This window comes from Syngnathus typhle, linkage group LG4 (genome assembly GCF_033458585.1).
Source record: "Syngnathus typhle isolate RoL2023-S1 ecotype Sweden linkage group LG4, RoL_Styp_1.0, whole genome shotgun sequence".
Classification (NCBI taxonomy): domain Eukaryota; kingdom Metazoa; phylum Chordata; class Actinopteri; order Syngnathiformes; family Syngnathidae; genus Syngnathus; species Syngnathus typhle.
In genome coordinates, this window is record NC_083741.1 from 22,946,334 (window position 1) to 22,963,678 (window position 17,345).

Genomic DNA, 17,345 nt, shown 5'->3' on the forward strand with positions numbered 1-17,345 from the left:
AAAAGATTGCTCCGGAGAGGATCAGGAACCCCCAATGCACCTTCCTCACGTCGCATGGATGCCCAACCCCTCCTCCCCATCGTTAAACACGCTAACCGCTGGATTAATCATCCCTCCCATCTCGCCTGTGGCGACAGCCAGGGTGGTGGCGGGCGGGTGGTCATCCAAACAAGTCATTCACGCTGCGTAAATGTTCCCCTGCGGCCCGACGCTCCGTCTGGAACTTGCTGCTTAATGATGGCTCAGCTGAGACCTGGATGGCTTAGGCCAAAGCTGCCTGCCTTGAGAATCTATGAGCAAGTTTAAAAACGTCGCTAAATGAGAGTTTGTCAAGGAATGCAGGCTATCACAACCCTCTCATTAAAAGTGTGACAATTTACATGATGATATGCTAATAGCACGAGATGCAGTTTGTTCCAGCATATTGCAGTGAGAGAAGGTTTGCTCTGTTCTGATTAGAACACATTATCGTGATCAGAGCAGCAAGCTGCGCAAATCTGCTCCAGCTGCACCCAGTGATGTAAGAGTCGACTCATTACACCTTCTCTCCCGAAAATGGATTGTCTTTCGGGCTATTTTGCTGTATTTGCTGTCCATGATGCTCCAGTGCAAAACTTCCAATCAGAGAAACACACAATAGAAGTCATAGCGACGATGAATGAAACAAAAATAAAACAGCAAAAATAAATAAAAATCAAATAAAACAAAACTATTTTTTGACAAATCATATATTTATGAAATAAATAAATCAAATAAAAAAGGGTGGAAAAGAAAATAGACAGTGTGGGCGTTGAGAGCTGAAGGAATGAAACAAAATGAAAAAGTAAAATACCATATTTTCCGGACTATAAGGCGCACCTAAAACCCTAAAATCTACTCAAAAGCCGACAGTGCACCTTATAGTCCGGTGCGCCTTATATATGGACCAAATTCCTAAATTGAAACTGGCCCGAAGCATTGTGTCATGAAATCAATCATAAGTGGCCCGCTGAAGACTATGAATCATGAATCAAAAAGACTATGGATCATTATTTTGTGATTATAAAGTAACTTGTTGCGTCTGAAGTTGAACTAAAAAAGATAAAATGGAGAATGATTTGATTTGGATTAAAAATCGGACATGATGCATTAATGGTGCGCCTTATAGTCCGGTGCGCCTTATAGTCCGGAAAATACGGTAATAAAAAATAAAAGAAATAATGAATAATAATAAAAAAATAAAAAATAAAAAAGGATGGAAGAGAAAATAGACAGTGAGGGCGTTGAGAGCTTTTTTTGGACAATGTGCGAGCATCAAAGCAAAAAGAGTCGAAGCCGCACGTCTCACTGCGGCACCATTTCAATGCAATTATCGATAATCCTCCTCCCATGTCTTTGAGCTTTATCAGCAGAACATGCTGTAGATGGCATAGTCTGATAAAAACATTCAATAGATCGACGCTAACAATAAAGGGATTATCCTCTTTAGGCGTAATTGCGTCAGATCTGTGCCAACAGAAGAAAGCACGCCGACCTGCCCTCACAGTCAGACACCAAACTCATTTGACACTTTCCCAACTCACAGGAAGTCAGAAATCATTTACTAATACATGAGAACTCTTGTCATCATTATTATATTATTATGCGCACACTCAGAAGTCATAAGTAAATGATCATTTGTGCCTGAACGGGAGCGTGGGGTTGCTTTTCAGATATTTTCATGCCAGAGATTTCACTATGACTTCTCTGGTGACACAGATGGCTTGAGAACCTTCACTAAAACATGACACCAGTGAGATATGGAAATAGCTCTTCCTCCTACATCCATTTAAGAAGCCTGCCCTTGTTTTTCTCATTTCATGGCTGCATTGAAAGGCGGATAGCCTGGCAATTTTTTTTTTACGTACCACATCTCGTTATTATACCAACAAATGATTTGACCCCGTTCTTTTTTCTATGCCGTTATTGTTATCGTACCAACAAAGCGACCGCAAATGATTTGACCCAATTCTTATCGCTCCTCAATGAAATAGTAAAATGGATGCAGTTAATAGCCGTTCTACTTGATACTCTTTTTATGTACGGTAATTTTCGGACTATCAGTCGCACCGGAGTATAAGTCGCACCAGCCATAAAATGCCCAAAAAAGTGAAAAAAAAACCCATATATATGTATATAAGTCGCTCCTGAGTATAAGTCGCCCCCCCACCCAAACTATGGAAAAAAAACGCGACTTATAGTCCGAAAATTACGGTATGTTAAGAGATGTGGAGAAAATATGAAAATATAGAATTCGCTTTTAACATGGATGAAAGTGTGATAAAAAAAAAAATCAGTCGCACAATCTGGGAGAAAGCTCAAAGTACAACAGAGGAGGAGGATGATCACAAAACTTGGAGCAAGGGGGGGGGGGGAAGAGCCAATATGAGGAATCTAACAAGACGTTCTGGTGAGAAGAAGAAGCCAGCCCCGTGCGTTCATCACGAGCGTGATGACTAATGAGAACCAAACAGCTGCGCGAGGAGCTGAAGTGGAACGTGTACCGGAATCAAATCAAATCACTTGCTTGTGCACGCATCAGCGATATGACAGCGAGGTAAATATCAGCTGCCTAATTACTATTTGATATCAGCCAAAAGGCCTCAAAGCGAAGGGTTAAGCTGCTTCATGATAAATGTTTATGGAGTAAATATACACCTGGATTGGTCACATAAAAACCACCGCCCGGCTCAATTTACGGTATTATAAAGCAGTTCTGCCACTCTCGCTCTGGTGTTTTATTATTATTACGCTCCCAGTCGGGAAATTCTAACAAACAAGCATCTAGAGACTTTGTGAGCTTCTAATTATACAAAGCTAAATGAGCTAAATGCAAATGTTTGCCTGAAAACATAACACGGGCGCGCATTAATCACAACCAAATTACCAGTTGATACTTTGCTTAATTGCAGCATGCTAGAAAAACAAAAAAAGTTGGAAATTCTCGTCTTTCCTTGACTTTCAACGAGCTGACAGCACAGGCTCCACAACGAAGAGTTGTTTCGGTGCTGAAATCTCAACAGGCGCGTGTTGGGCTCTTATCAGGCCAGCCTGGATTCAGCTGCAGACATTGTGACTGTGCTGCCTTGTGAACATTGGAGTGCAAAACAACATCTGTCAAACACGCCGACAGCACCCAGAGACACACATCGATTTCTAAGAAATGGGAAAAAAAGACTTTCTTTAGGTGGGACTCTTAAAAATGAACACTTTAGCGGATATGATTGTGTCTCAAAATGTTGTGATATTATTTTACTCATTTTGAATTCATTTTATTTGGTTTGATCGATAGTGTCTCGAAACTTTGTGGCATTGTTTTATACATTTTTAATTACCGTAAATTCCGGACTATAAGCCGCACCGGACTATAAGCCGCACCAGCTAAAATTGGGGGATATTTTAGTTTTTTCTTATATAAGCCGCACCGGACTATAAGCCGCACGTGCACACGCGTTTTTTTTATAAAGAAAGACCGTTCACAGAAAGCCTTTTTAAAGTTTTTATAACATACTTTAACATGTCTTTCTCAACATTGCCTGTGACGAAGGGTTTAGAGCCCTTTGACGCAGGTCATCTAGCGTGCATTCCTACTAAAGCTCATAATAGTCACAAGCAACACAGCCAGAATAAGCAGCAGCCATACTAGTGTTTCAAAATAGTATTTTTCTTGTTGTTTTTTTCTTCAAGATACTGCAGTGTATAAAAGTGATCAAGTCATCACAAAAACCACGAAAAAAAATCCTTATATAAGCCGCACCTGACTATAAGCCGCAGGGTTCAAAATTTTGGAAAAAAGTCGCGACTTATAGTCGAGTTAATATTATCTCTGCAGGTGTTTGATCCGGGCTTCTCAACACTCTAATAAAATGCTACTGAATAGAGAAGTCTCGCACTAATCACGAGTGATGACGTGCACAATAGAAAATTAGACTATTTTTCCATAGTTCCAATTGTCATATTTTCCCAACTGTAAACGAAATACTACTTCTGCATGACAGAAATACGTATTTTCGTGTCTCCGAGAGGTACTTTGAACTCTCCCGGAACACTAGACTGTGCCTATTAGAAAGATCTTTATTCTCATTACACTGCGAGATGAGATTAGCTCACCTACTGTGCTTCTCGCCCTCCTCCATGCTTGTCATAATGCCATGCAAATTATTTTCAGTAGTGTGACTCACAACCTTTTGTCCACTTAGCCTGACCGGAATGATTCCGAGACTCGTTGAATGATCTCTTGGGAATAATAATTTACCACGCTAGTTGTAAAAACTAGCATTGTGCTGGAACAGTTCAAAGGTAATGTGTGAATGTGATCTGTTGTCTTTATTATGTCAAGTTTTTGAGCTATTGGATCCTGATATGGTGCGGCACATTTATTAGGGAAGTAAAAGGCAAGTGGGAGAAGATGTTTCTGGAAACTTACCTGGCTGGTAACAAGTCTCAAAACGTCCTTTCATGCATAACTGAGCTATGCAGTTAAAATGAAAAATAAAATTAATAAATATAATTATATATTATATTCAAGTCAAGTCAAGTCAAGTTTATTTGTATAGCCCTAAATCACAAGCAGTCTCAAAGGGCTTCACATAGACAGAAATTGACAATTATTCTCAAAGCATCCCCTGATCTTAAGCTCCCAAAAGGGCAAGGAAAAACTTAAAAACCCCTAGCAGGGGGAAAATGAGAAACCTTGAGAAGGGACCACAGATGGAAGGATCCCCCTTTCAGGATCACCAGGTTGAAATGGATGCAGAGAGGGCACAAATGATACAACATGAAAATCAATTAAATAAAAAGTGGATGTCCATGTCACAGCAGAGGGCTGCCGAAAGGAGCCCTCAATTGTCCTGGCAGTGCTCTTCGAGGAGGTTGAGCTGCAGTTCCCCTATCCTGAATTGGCCACGAGAATCCAGATAGCCGCTGTCAGCATGGGTACCACCTAACCACCTCCCCGGCCGGGGAGGGGGGAGGGAGGGGGTGGAGAGGGAGAGAAAACAAACTCCAGCCGAATCGGCCACTACAGGTTAGTTAAAGGCCATGTCATAGAAATGTGTCTTTAAACGTGTCTTAAATGTTTCTACTGAGGTAGCAGTCCTAATATCCATTGGTAGGGCATTCCAAAGCTCTGGAGCCCGAATAGAAAATGCTCTAGAGCCTGCAGACATTTTCTTAGCCCTCGGTGTCGCTAAAAGGGTAGCGTTTTGCGAACGAAGGTTACGAGACGGAACATAAGGAACAACTAGGTCGACGAGATATGAAGGCGCTAAGCCATGCAGCGATTTATAGGTTAATAGAAGAACCTTGAAGTCACATCTTAAATGGACCGGAAGCCAATGTAAGTTGGCTAGTATTGGGGTAATGTGATCAAATTTTCTTGTCCGAGAGAGCAGCCTTGCAGCGGCATTTTGTACTAACTGTAGACTTTTGATGCGGGACTTAGGAAGACCCGAAAATAGTACATTACAGTAGTCCAGGCGCGACGTGACGAACGCATGTATAATAGTTTCCGCATCACCGGTCGAAAGGATCGGACGAATCTTTGCAATATTACGAAGGTGAAAAAACGCAATTCTGGTTATATTCTTAATGTGCTTTTGAAAGGAGAGAGTTTGGTCAAATATTACCCCGAGATTAGTTACAGTATCGCTTTGAGTGATAGTACGGTTATCTATAGTTATAGCGGTTTCCTTGAATAAGTGTTGATAACGAGCTGGACCAATTATCAACATCTCAGTTTTATCTGGGTTAAGACGAAGGAAGTTGAGAGACATCCATTGCTTGATCTCCGCAAGGCACTTCTCAAGATTACAACAATCCCGCGGATCTGTCATCGATAACGGCATATATAATTGGGTGTCATCCGCATAGCATTGAAAACTAATATTATATTTACGTATTATGTCCCCAAGCGGAATCATATAAATATTAAAAAGAATTGGTCCGAGAACCGATCCCTGTGGGACACCACATGTAACATTATAGAGCTCCGAGGACGCATTGCCATGGACCACTCGGTGCGTCCTGTTTGATAGATAGGAATGGAACCAGCCTAGTGCTGACCCTGAAATACCAACACAACTTTTAAGACGCCCTAATAAAATATCGAAGTCTACAGTGTCGAAGGCAGCACTAAGATCGAGTAGTAACAGTACAGACGAAATGTTTGAATCCATAGCTACGAGGAGATCATTAGTCACTTTCGCAAGTGCTGTCTCAGTGGAATGATTAGCTCTAAAACCAGACTGAAAAGTGTCGTATCGATTATTGGCGACCATGTAATCAATAAGCTGCTGCGCTACTACTTTTTCAAGAAGTTTTGCTATGAATGGGAGGTTTGAAACTGGCCTATAATTACTGAGACAGTCCGGGTCAAGAATTGGTCGCTTAAGTAACGGTTTAATGATAGCGGTTTTAAAGGCTGTTGGCACTATCCCAGAGGAGACAGACAGATTGATTATATTTAAGACGGACGGTCCTATATTACATGACATTACATTACATTATGAAAACTTTAGACGGAAGCTGCTGTCAGCGACATAGTCCTGAAACTGAAGAGACTCGTGTGTCAGCCAGCGCGCTAACCAAACTCCGTGGGGGATTGCAAACAACACCAAAAGGCAAAAGCTGCAGGCTGCACGCAGAGCTGTCAGCGTGTGCGTGTAAATTGTGATGGACCAACCTCAGTGCTGTTTGGATTCCAGATGGAAACTGTGATGTGATATCTTTCATTTTTAATGATTTTTTTTCCCCCCAACCACTTTTTCTTCACACGGCTCATTTCATACAGTTGCTTTTAGGTGTGCTTTTGCGGTTATTACCTCAGCGAGAAGGTTATGTTTTGCACCCTTGCTCGTTTGTCAGCAAGATTACGTGAAAACTACTGGACCATCGAAATTACATTTGGTCATGTAATGATGGTTTCTAAAAGGGCCCGGACGATCCCGATTTTTATCAACAATTAGAACCCCGTTTTCTTATTTACTTGGATTGTCTATTCCAATTGGTTTAATTATATTATATTATATTATATTATATTATATTATATTATATTATATTATATTATATTATATTATATTATATTATATTATATTATATTATATTATATTATATTATATTATATTATTATTATATTATATTATATTATATTATTATTATATTATATTATATTATATTATATTATATTATATTATATTATATTATATTATATTATATTATTATTATATTATATTATATTATATTATTATTATTATTATATTATATTATATTATATTATATTATATTATATTATATTATATTATATTATATTATATTATATTATATTATATTATATTATATTATATTATATTATATTATATTATATTATATTATATTATATTATATTATTGATTATATGGCAAGATTACGTAAAAACTTCTGGACCATCTGAATTAGTTTTTTTCCTGTAATGATGTTTTCAAAAAGGGAATCGGCAATCCTGATTTTTATCAACAATTAAAAACTGATTTGTGTATTTACTTGGATAGTCTCTTCCAATTGACTTGATTATTTGAGTCGAATAAATAGGCCAATATACATAATGCATCCTGCCACATCATCCGAAAGCCGATTTGCCGTCATTCGCCTCCTCCGCACTCAGCCCACCAAACTGAATGACGAGAAGACCTCCAGCAGGGATTCTCGGCAACCATTTGGAGTCCAAAGTACGGCTTGGTAAAAGCAAATGGAGGAGGGAGAATCATTGAAGCTGAAGGACAGAAAGGCGAAATAACCCAAATAACACAGCCGAGAAACACAGTGACCTCCGAGATATGAAATTTACTGGATCTTCAATCGAAAGGACACTTTTTCTAATGCCGATGAAAACCTTCAAAGTGCATCAAAGAATCCGAAACTTTTTGACAATGAATAAGCAAGGAAGTTTTTATCTGCGGAAAAGTTTCTATTGTCCGCAGACGCTTGAGGTGACTGCTGGAGAGACTTTCCTTTCATTTTCAAATGGACTATCAAACTCATTTTCATCCCTCGCGGGGAAATTCAGCTCACATGTTGCACACCACACAGTGACAATTCTGATATGCGTCACACTGGTGTAAATCGAAAAAACGCCAGGCGGTCCGATATCGTCAGATCAGAATCAAGTCTCTCAAGTTGAGTGTGAATCTGATATGTAGCTTGTGTCTGTCAATGTGCCGAGTCATCAGATTGGCGACATAGACGCTAGCCCACGACAGCAAATAAAAAAAAAAAAACATGGCCTAAATGTGCTTCGTTAGCGCTGCGCCGATTATGAAATAAGGAAAATAAGTGAGGACTGCCACGTGGATGTCAGTCTCGTTTAAATCACCGAGAGTCAGCTCAGGCCAACTGTGTTGTCACTGTGGGCTGTTGATGCCGCTGCAGCTATTTACATGGAGTTTGGATGTCTGCCAATCTCGTCGTCTATAAATGGAATCACAGCCGTAGTGCATACAAAGTATGTCTGAGAAGATCCAGGATTGAAATGCAAACCTCAATCTGTCCCCCCTTGAAGTCTAGGAAATGTTCTCAATCGTCTCCAACGCGACTTTCTTCACTCCCGGCAAGAATCTTCATCCTCTGACATCGTCATGTCGGAGTCACTTTTTTAGAAATGTACAACTTTCTCCTTCTCATCATTCCTCCCTCAGGTAGCCGCCGTGTGTTTACTTTAACTACCGTATTTTCCGCCCTATAAGGCGCACCTAAAAACCTAGAATTTTCTCAAAAACCAACAGTGCGCCTTATAGTCCGGTGCGCCTTATATATGGACCAAATTCCTAAATTTAAACTGGCCCAAAGCATTGTGTCATGAAATCAATCGTAAGTGGCCCGCTGAAGACTATGAATCATGAATCAAAAAGACTATGGATCATTATTTTATGATTATAAAGTAATTTGTTCCGTCTGAAGTTGAAATAAAAAAGATAAAATGGAGAATGATTTGATTTGGATTAAAAATCTGACATGATGCATTAATGGTGCGATGGGCCATTCATTGAAGGTGCGCCTTATAGTCCGGTGCGCCTTATAGGCCGGAAAATACGGTACTCAAACTCATACATGCAAGTACAGTACCTGGCTTCAATCAGTTTTATTCCAACTCGAATTTTGAGCCTAATGAGCTTCATCTGCAAGAAGGTTTCTCATTGTCCTAATGAACCATGAAAAGGGCAAGCGCACATTAGCGGGCCAACTTTTTTAATAATCAGCTCCGTGTCACAAACGGAGACCTTCTCACAAAAGTCTGCTTTATCAATGAAAAGAGGAGATGAACTCTTCATTAGGATTAATTGAACCACAACACATTGAAATTCTCCGACTCCAACTCATTAAATGAAATTCTTTTGTACGCTCCCGGCCAGCCCTGAAATAGAACAATTGTTCCTTCTGCTATAACGGAAACCTAATTGTAAATGTCATTGTTTGGGATCGTCTCGTTGTTTGCCTTTGGGTGGAATTGCACATCATTTTGCTCCTACCAATGTTGACTAATTCTCCATTTAGAATTGTTTTTGTCATAAATATGAGTCATTCTGCAGTTTACACATTCAGAATACTCATTATTATATTATATTATATTATATTATATTATATTATATTATATTATATTATATTATATTATATTATATTATATTATATTATATTATATTATATTATATTATATTATATTATATTATATTATATTATGCGCCTTATAGTTCGGAAACTACGGTATATTATATTATATTATATTACATTACATTACATTACATTACATTACATTACATTACATTATATTATATTATATTATATTATATTATATTATATTATATTATATTATTATTTTCAGCTGTTTGATGTGTTTAGGGCAGACAGCTAGAACCAATTCCAAGTATTTGGTGACATATATTTTATTATATTATTATTTTCAGCTGTTTGTTGTGTTTAGGGCAGACAGCTAGAACCAATTCCAAGTATTTGTTGAAAAATATTTCCATCCTTCTTATAAAAGTCTTTACGAGATCATCTGCCGCACGGAAGCGCACGATCCGAAATGTCTCTCATCCCGGTGACACATGACAGGCAGGTGTTCTTTCCTTGCCGTCGCTGTCCTCTGAAAATGTCACTCAGCCTTCATCGTCAGGCCGCCAAGGTCACCCTTAGATGTGCATCAGTAAGCTCGGCCCATAGGCAGCAGACCTACACGTTGCTTTCCCATCAGCCCTCCTCTCAGCGTTCACATGTCGCATGCAGAAAACAAACATTGCAGACGGCCAGTTTGTCGCGGGAGACCTTGTCACATGAGGTGAAAGCGGTGACCGGAGAAAATTTCAGTGGTGCGCAGCAAAAAGGGTGACGCCACTCAGACTGATGTTGGGCGGCAAGCTTGGCTCATGATGGATGGAGAGACGCTTTTATCTGAGAGCAAAACATTGCTTTCTTTGTGGTGATCAAAGGAGCGTGGGCTTGGAGTTGAGCAAATGCTTTAGAACCTGATCTCCGGCTACTTTGAAGCTTTACTTTTTGTTTGAAGAAGAAAAAGGACCTGATTTACTTCATGATGACTTTAGCAGACACATGATCAATCTTGTGTCCCAGGGCCGATTCTGCAGAAAGACGGTGATGCGGAGGCACGGCTAAACATTTTGTTTATGCAGCAATGCAAGCTTGGAGGTTTCTGATGAGTAGCTGGGGACCAAACACTCGAGTGGCCCCTTGCCTTTGGTCGCTTTGAAAATACATTTAATTTAATTTAATTTAATTTAATTTAATTTAATTTAATTTAATTTAATTTAATTTAATTTAATTTAATTTAATTTAATTTAATTTAATTTAATTTAATTTAATTATTATGTTATGTTATTTATTATATTTTCCTACAGCAGTTGTATTGTTTATTATTGGATTAACAATTGAATTGAGGCTTGTGTTTCTGTTGGGCAGGAATTACAAAAGCGATCCAGTGCGGAAAAGGGACATGAAGATTGAACACGATAAACATGTGGCAGTAAAAACGGACGTTTGTCAACAGAATTTCGTATCGCTCGCCCATCAGTGAGCCGATGATTATCAGCGATCCCCCTGTGGGCGTCGCAGTTTCCATGGACACACAAACCACAAGGAATCATTTCTGCCTGATTGACAGTTCCAGCAAAGTGTGCCCTTCTCAACTCCTCAAATCAAAACACAAAATATGTGCCGTTAGAGAGCTGCACTTATTTTATGCGATGCGTGCAGGTTGTTTCCCCACAGTTGGCAGATCCATCTCGCAACTGTCCATAAATGTCCCAAGCGTGTCTCCATTAGTACTCGCAATTCAACCCAATCTTAATTGCGCATGTTAATGAGCCAACCCCACATTATGAAGTGTCCTAAACTGCGGTTCCTGACAATGAATAGTTATTGATCAGCAATACTGCCATTCAGCATTCGCCCGCACTTCCTGCAGAGATTCGATCCGATTGCTAATGCGCGGTCCGGGGTTGACCCTCGGAACCATCCATTATCGCACTTGCCATCCAGCGGCTTGTCACTGAGGCCTGGTGGGAAATTGGCAAACAGTCATGATTGTGACTGGCAGGCGGAGACCCGGTGGGTTCTCCCTGTTTCCGTCACCAAGCTGTTGCATAATTGATTAGCCAGCCCCGACGTTGTACAGTACGCACGGCGCCGTTTCATGTACTAAAAGTGACGTTAGTCGTCAGGAAGGACGTGCCGTCTCAGATGTGCATCAACGGTTATCTCCAAATGGTTCTGTGTTGAAATGAACCGGGCCAGCGTATGGTACCGAGGCAGACTTTATTGCTTGTATCACTTGTCTGCACTTCCAATCTCTCTATTTTGAGTGTAAATTGTGGTCACTGGAGGACCAAAGCTTGGTGGGGAGATCTATCATCATAACACAGCCAGGCACTTTAATAACACTGCCGTGGGCTCCCGTGAAGAAGAAGACGGCATTTACTTTGTATTTTATATAGCGTGGGCCAAGTCGGGGTGTAAACTCGATCTGCAAATTATGCCGTATGGTTCTTGAAGTCAGAATGGAATGTTCTCTTTGGGGAAAACAAGAGAACAATGATAGTAGCTTTGAGCTAATATTTGTTAGCATAACAATTGCTCTTCTTTCCTCCATTGTCATACATCCTACATTTCCACACTATTAGGCGCACTGGATTATAAGGCGCACCTTCAATGAATGGCCCATTTTAAAACTTTGTCCATATACACTACCGTTCAAAAGTTTGGGGTCACAAAATTGTTTGGGTGACCCCAAACTTTTGAACGGTAGTGTATATATTTATTTAGATAATTATTTATAAATTATATATATATAATCTTCTGTGTAAAAAATCTTATAATATATATGTATACTTATATTCATAGATTATATATAATCTTATACAAATATAAGATATCATTTATAATATTTAATTCATAATATTTTATTATAATAATATTTACACTACCGTTCAAAAGTTTGGGGTCACCCGAACAATTTTGTGACCCCGAACTTTTGAACGGTAGTGTATAAAGCGCACTGGATTATAAAGCGCATGGAATAAATAACTCTACGTTGCTCAAACGCTTAAATGGAATCACAATATAGTAACACTCGAAATAGTAAAAAATAATAACAATATATCGATAATAATATCACGCAACACACAAAATAAACACGTAAAGCTTACTTTAATCAATTAGTCCTCATCCACGAATCCATATTGGTCCATATATAAGGCGCACCGGATTATAAGGGGCACTGTCGGCTTTTGAGAAGATTGGAGGTTTTTAGGTGCGCCTTCTAGTGCGGAAAATACGGTACTTCCATGTTTTGTTCTTCGCCATTCTTGTGTTTTTTTTTTAAACTTGTCCTCCTCTGCTGCTCGGCCATGCAGAACGATGGATGTGCATCGAAAACAATTTGCGAGTTGGCTCGCATTCCAATTTAGTCTCCAGAGTTCCTTTAAGTTCCGTACTCATGCAGTGGCCTAATCTTACTCAACATCTTTGCTCGCTATCGCGTGGAAAGTTTGATGTGGCAAGAAGCCCGCTTGTAAATCATGAATATTGGATGAGACGTGCGGCAGATGAGCCGGGGCCCTCTAGGCGGACCTGCCATTAATTAAATATCAATTGGCCATGCTTCCTTCCGTACCTTATTTCATGCCACATTCAGACCTTGTCGGGGAATTTTCAAGTCAAGTTAAAAGGAAGGTTGCGGCGTTACGCTTTCTAATCATCTGTCATTATGGTCACTGGATTTCTTGATTTCTACCGAGAGCACTGAGCTCAAACTTGGCCTTGTTTTGATGATTGTGGCTTAATTAAATGTAATAATTTAATTTAATTCAGTCGGCAGCAAGCGGCAAGTTACTTTTTAATTTGTTGTTCATGAAAAACAAAAATGAACTTTTACTGCTGAAAATGGCTAAATAAGTCAAATATACACTATCGTTCAAAAGTTTGGGGTCACAAAATTGTTTAGGTGACCCCAAACTTTTGAACGGTAGTGTATATATTTATTTAGATAATTATTTATAGATTATATATATAATCTTCTATGTAATTTTTTTTATAATATATATGTATACTTATATTCAAAGATTATATATAATCTTGTACAAATATAAAATATAATTTATAATATTCAATTCATAATATTTGATTATAATAATATTTACACTACCGTTCAAAAGTTTGGGGTCACCCAAACAATTTTGTGACCCCAAACTTTTGAACGGTAGTGTACCTTGAAGTGGATTCAAGATGATTTGATTTTATTATCAATTTTTTTTCAAGGCATCTATGTGACTTTTTGGTTTCTGGTGCTCTTCACTGACATTTGATAGAAAGTCAGCAGCCCTCTTCACCTTGGAGTCCCTTTGATGAGGTCCAAGGGATTGTCCTAATCCTCAGAGGGAAGACTCCAGGTTGATCCTTTTTTTTTTCCTTGCTGAGGGGATGAAACCACTTAATGGTTCACAAAGTTAATCATCTACTGGGAGAACCCGAGTGAGCTTCAGGAGCAGCTGTCAGACTGAGGTCCTTTTGGGGCGGACGAGCACACTTTGGCACAGTCACGCAGTGTTGATCGCTTATGCCCGGTTACTATTTGAAAAACATTGGAATATATTCTGGTGAGCTGGAATGGGAAAAATAAGTTTTTTTTTCAACGCATGACATTTGTGAGTCCTGAGGTGCCTGCAAGTCTATGATGTGCACGAGAGCAGTTGCCTGGCTACGCCAAGATAAGCGTGCCAATTCAAATCCTGATTTGTTCTCACAGAAGGGAAAAAATGACTCAAGAGATGTGTGGTTTTTTTTCTTTTTTCTGAGTTTTCAACTATTGTATATTATCCTAAAATATTCACATTTGCCAATTTTTTTTGGACACATCCATTATTGCTATACCACCAAATCCTTTAAATTAAAACTTTCCTCTTAAAATACTAAATAAATAAATAAATAAATAAATAAATAAATAAATAAATAAATAAATAAATAAATAAATAAATAAATAAATAAATAAATAAATAAATAAATAAATAAATAAATAAATAAATAAATAAATAAATAAATAAATACACTACCGTTCAAAAGTTTGGGGTCACAAAATTGTTTGGGTGACCCCAAACTTTTGAACGGTAGTGTAAATATTATTATAATAAAATATTATGAATTAAATATTATAAATTATATCTTATATTTGTATAAGATTATATATAAGCTATGAATATAAGTATACATATATATTATACGATTTTTTACACAGAAGATTATATATAAAATCTATAAATAATTATCTAAATAAATATATACACTACCGTTCAAAAGTTTGGGGTCACCCAAACAATTTTGTGACCCCAAACCTTTGAACGGTTGTGTAAATAAATGCAATCAGATAATTTTTTGATTCACACACAGCATAATTTTTTAACCCATATGTTTTTCTGAACGTCCCAATTCCGGCAAGATTAGTTTTATATAGAAATAGTATTATAACTATAATAAATAGAGTTGTGTTTTGTGTTGGAAAGATAATCCAGATTTTCTCCATTCGTTTCTTTCTTAAAGTTGACCTGAGTGAAGCAGAACATGATGATGGACCAGATGTTGTATTTTATTTGCACCTCCTGGCTCACAAGCAGCTTGTGCCAGTTGTTCACCCTCGCCTCGGCATGGCGAAGAGCTATCAGTAGCTTAATCAAGCATAAGCAATTCCACAGCCAGTCTGATGAATTTGGGCCATGCCTGTTGCTGCGCAGTCCCAGGAAATAAAAGCTCCGAGACGCTCCGTGTTTATGGAAAGGTTAATGGAAGGTTAATACCAAAGAGATCACAACGCATTTAGAAACTTTATTATGGAAATTGTGTTTTCTCAGATGACTTGCATCAGAACTGGGTAGGGTGAGATCATGCTAATTAGAAAATCATCTTCTTTTCCATTCAATGAAAGTGTTTTTAATTTATTTATGAGACCGAGAAAGTAGGATCAAGGTGTTTCATTAAAACGCCATCATTGGCTCCCGAGTTTGATCGGTTTGTTTTTGTAAATATTATATATTTTTTTGTTGTTTGCATATTTCTTTTGCCCTTGGAGTTGGACTTTGTGCACAAGTCACCTATGAAACCAGATGAGAGAAATAAATCACAAATCCTCCTCATCATTTGGAACAGCAACATTTAGATTGACAGTCGCATACAAAACATATTTCAATCACTTTTTAAGCACTTTTAATCTTCTTTTATTCAAACACCCCCTCACACATCCTTTTGGTGCTTATCGTCAAAGAGAGACAGATTGGCGAAGGCCGGAGCAAAACAGAATGACCTTGTGCTATTCACATCTATTTGGCTTCTTGGCTCGAGCTTTGTGAGGCTTGACAAAAAAAGGGAGAAAGACCATTTTGTGGCAAGCAGCTGATTTGTATTTTTTTCTTTACGGAGAAGGCCGAGTGCTTTAAACACTGATGACATTTGCTCCGATTCATTGGGATAGGATATTAATGATGTTATTTTCAACGTGGCAGAAATTGTTGTTTTGAAGTGACTATTTTTCCCCAATGGAACAGTCGCGTCATAATAATTATTCAAAAACACTCTGTGTTGTTTTGATATAGTTGGCCAACATTATATTAGAAACAAAATGACATTGAGATTAGAATAGAACTGTATTTATAAGCATCAATCCCTGCACTCTTTTTTTTTTACTGACAGAACCCCCCCCCCCCCTTTCTTTGTATATTACCGTAATTTTCGGACTATAAATCGCACCGGAGTATAAGTCGCACCAGCCATAAAATGCCCAAAAAAGTGAAAAAAAAACATATATATATAAGTCGCTCTTGAGTAGAAGTCGCCCCCCCACCCAAACTATGAAAAAAACGCGACTTATAGTCCGAAAATTACGGTCGTTTTTTCGATTTCAGCTGCTTAGATGGAATGCATCCTGCTTGAAAAAAAATGTGTGGCACCGGCCACAGGTGCAGAGCTTTCATTCCGATTTATATTCTGCCCGTGTGTGCGTTTGCGCAACCTGAGTCTGAGTGACTGGCCGTCAGAGCCCAGTATTGACTGCTCGGAGGATGTAATGGAGGCTGTGGTGATGGAATTTCTGGACATGAATAGTCTGAGTGTGGCGCTGGGAGGATATAAGCAAAGCACTTGATCATTGTGTTAACCCCATACTGAGAATCTGAGGAGGCCTCAACGTTTTAGAATAATGCTTCACCCTTGAATTAGAATCCATTGATCTGCTCTGCGCTATAATAGCGGGACGGACGGATGCTTGTTTTATTGGGGCCAGACATTTGAAATCCTTTAGCGGCAGAAGGTAAATTAAATCAGACAAAGGGCAGGCTGGCCTGATTCAAGGTGACCGCTTTATAGGAATCGTAGTCAAATAACTCGTTGTCTGCTTTTGTTATCTACACCGCGTAACTTAAGCCGCTTGATTTCATGCTGCCTTTGTTTCGGTTAAATCGGGTTGTATTTTTTTTTTTTTCTGCACCCATTATCCTGCCTGATCAGGAAAAATTGCAATTGCAAAGGTGTTGAAAGGGAAAATTTGACCATCTTCCGTGTGGACAAAATTGGGCCTTGTCTTTTAAAGCCATTTGTCAGTTCAAATAAAGCGCACTTGAGTGGCCAAACACCAAATAAATAAATACCGTATTTTCCGCCCTATAAGGCGCACCTAAAAACCTAAAATTTTCTCAAAAACCAACAATGCGCCTTATAGTCCGGTGCGCCTTATATATGGACCAAATTCCTAAATTTAAACTGGCCCAAAGCATTGTGTCATGAAATCAATCATAAGTGGCCCG

At 38.6% G+C, this 17,345-nt stretch overlaps 1 protein-coding gene across 1 annotated transcript in view; it reads left to right on the top strand.

The window, feature by feature from the left end:
* Positions 1-17,345, top strand: part of gpc5a (glypican 5a) — a 55,537-nt gene that overhangs the window by 32,886 nt on the left and 5,306 nt on the right. The window lies entirely within an intron of this gene.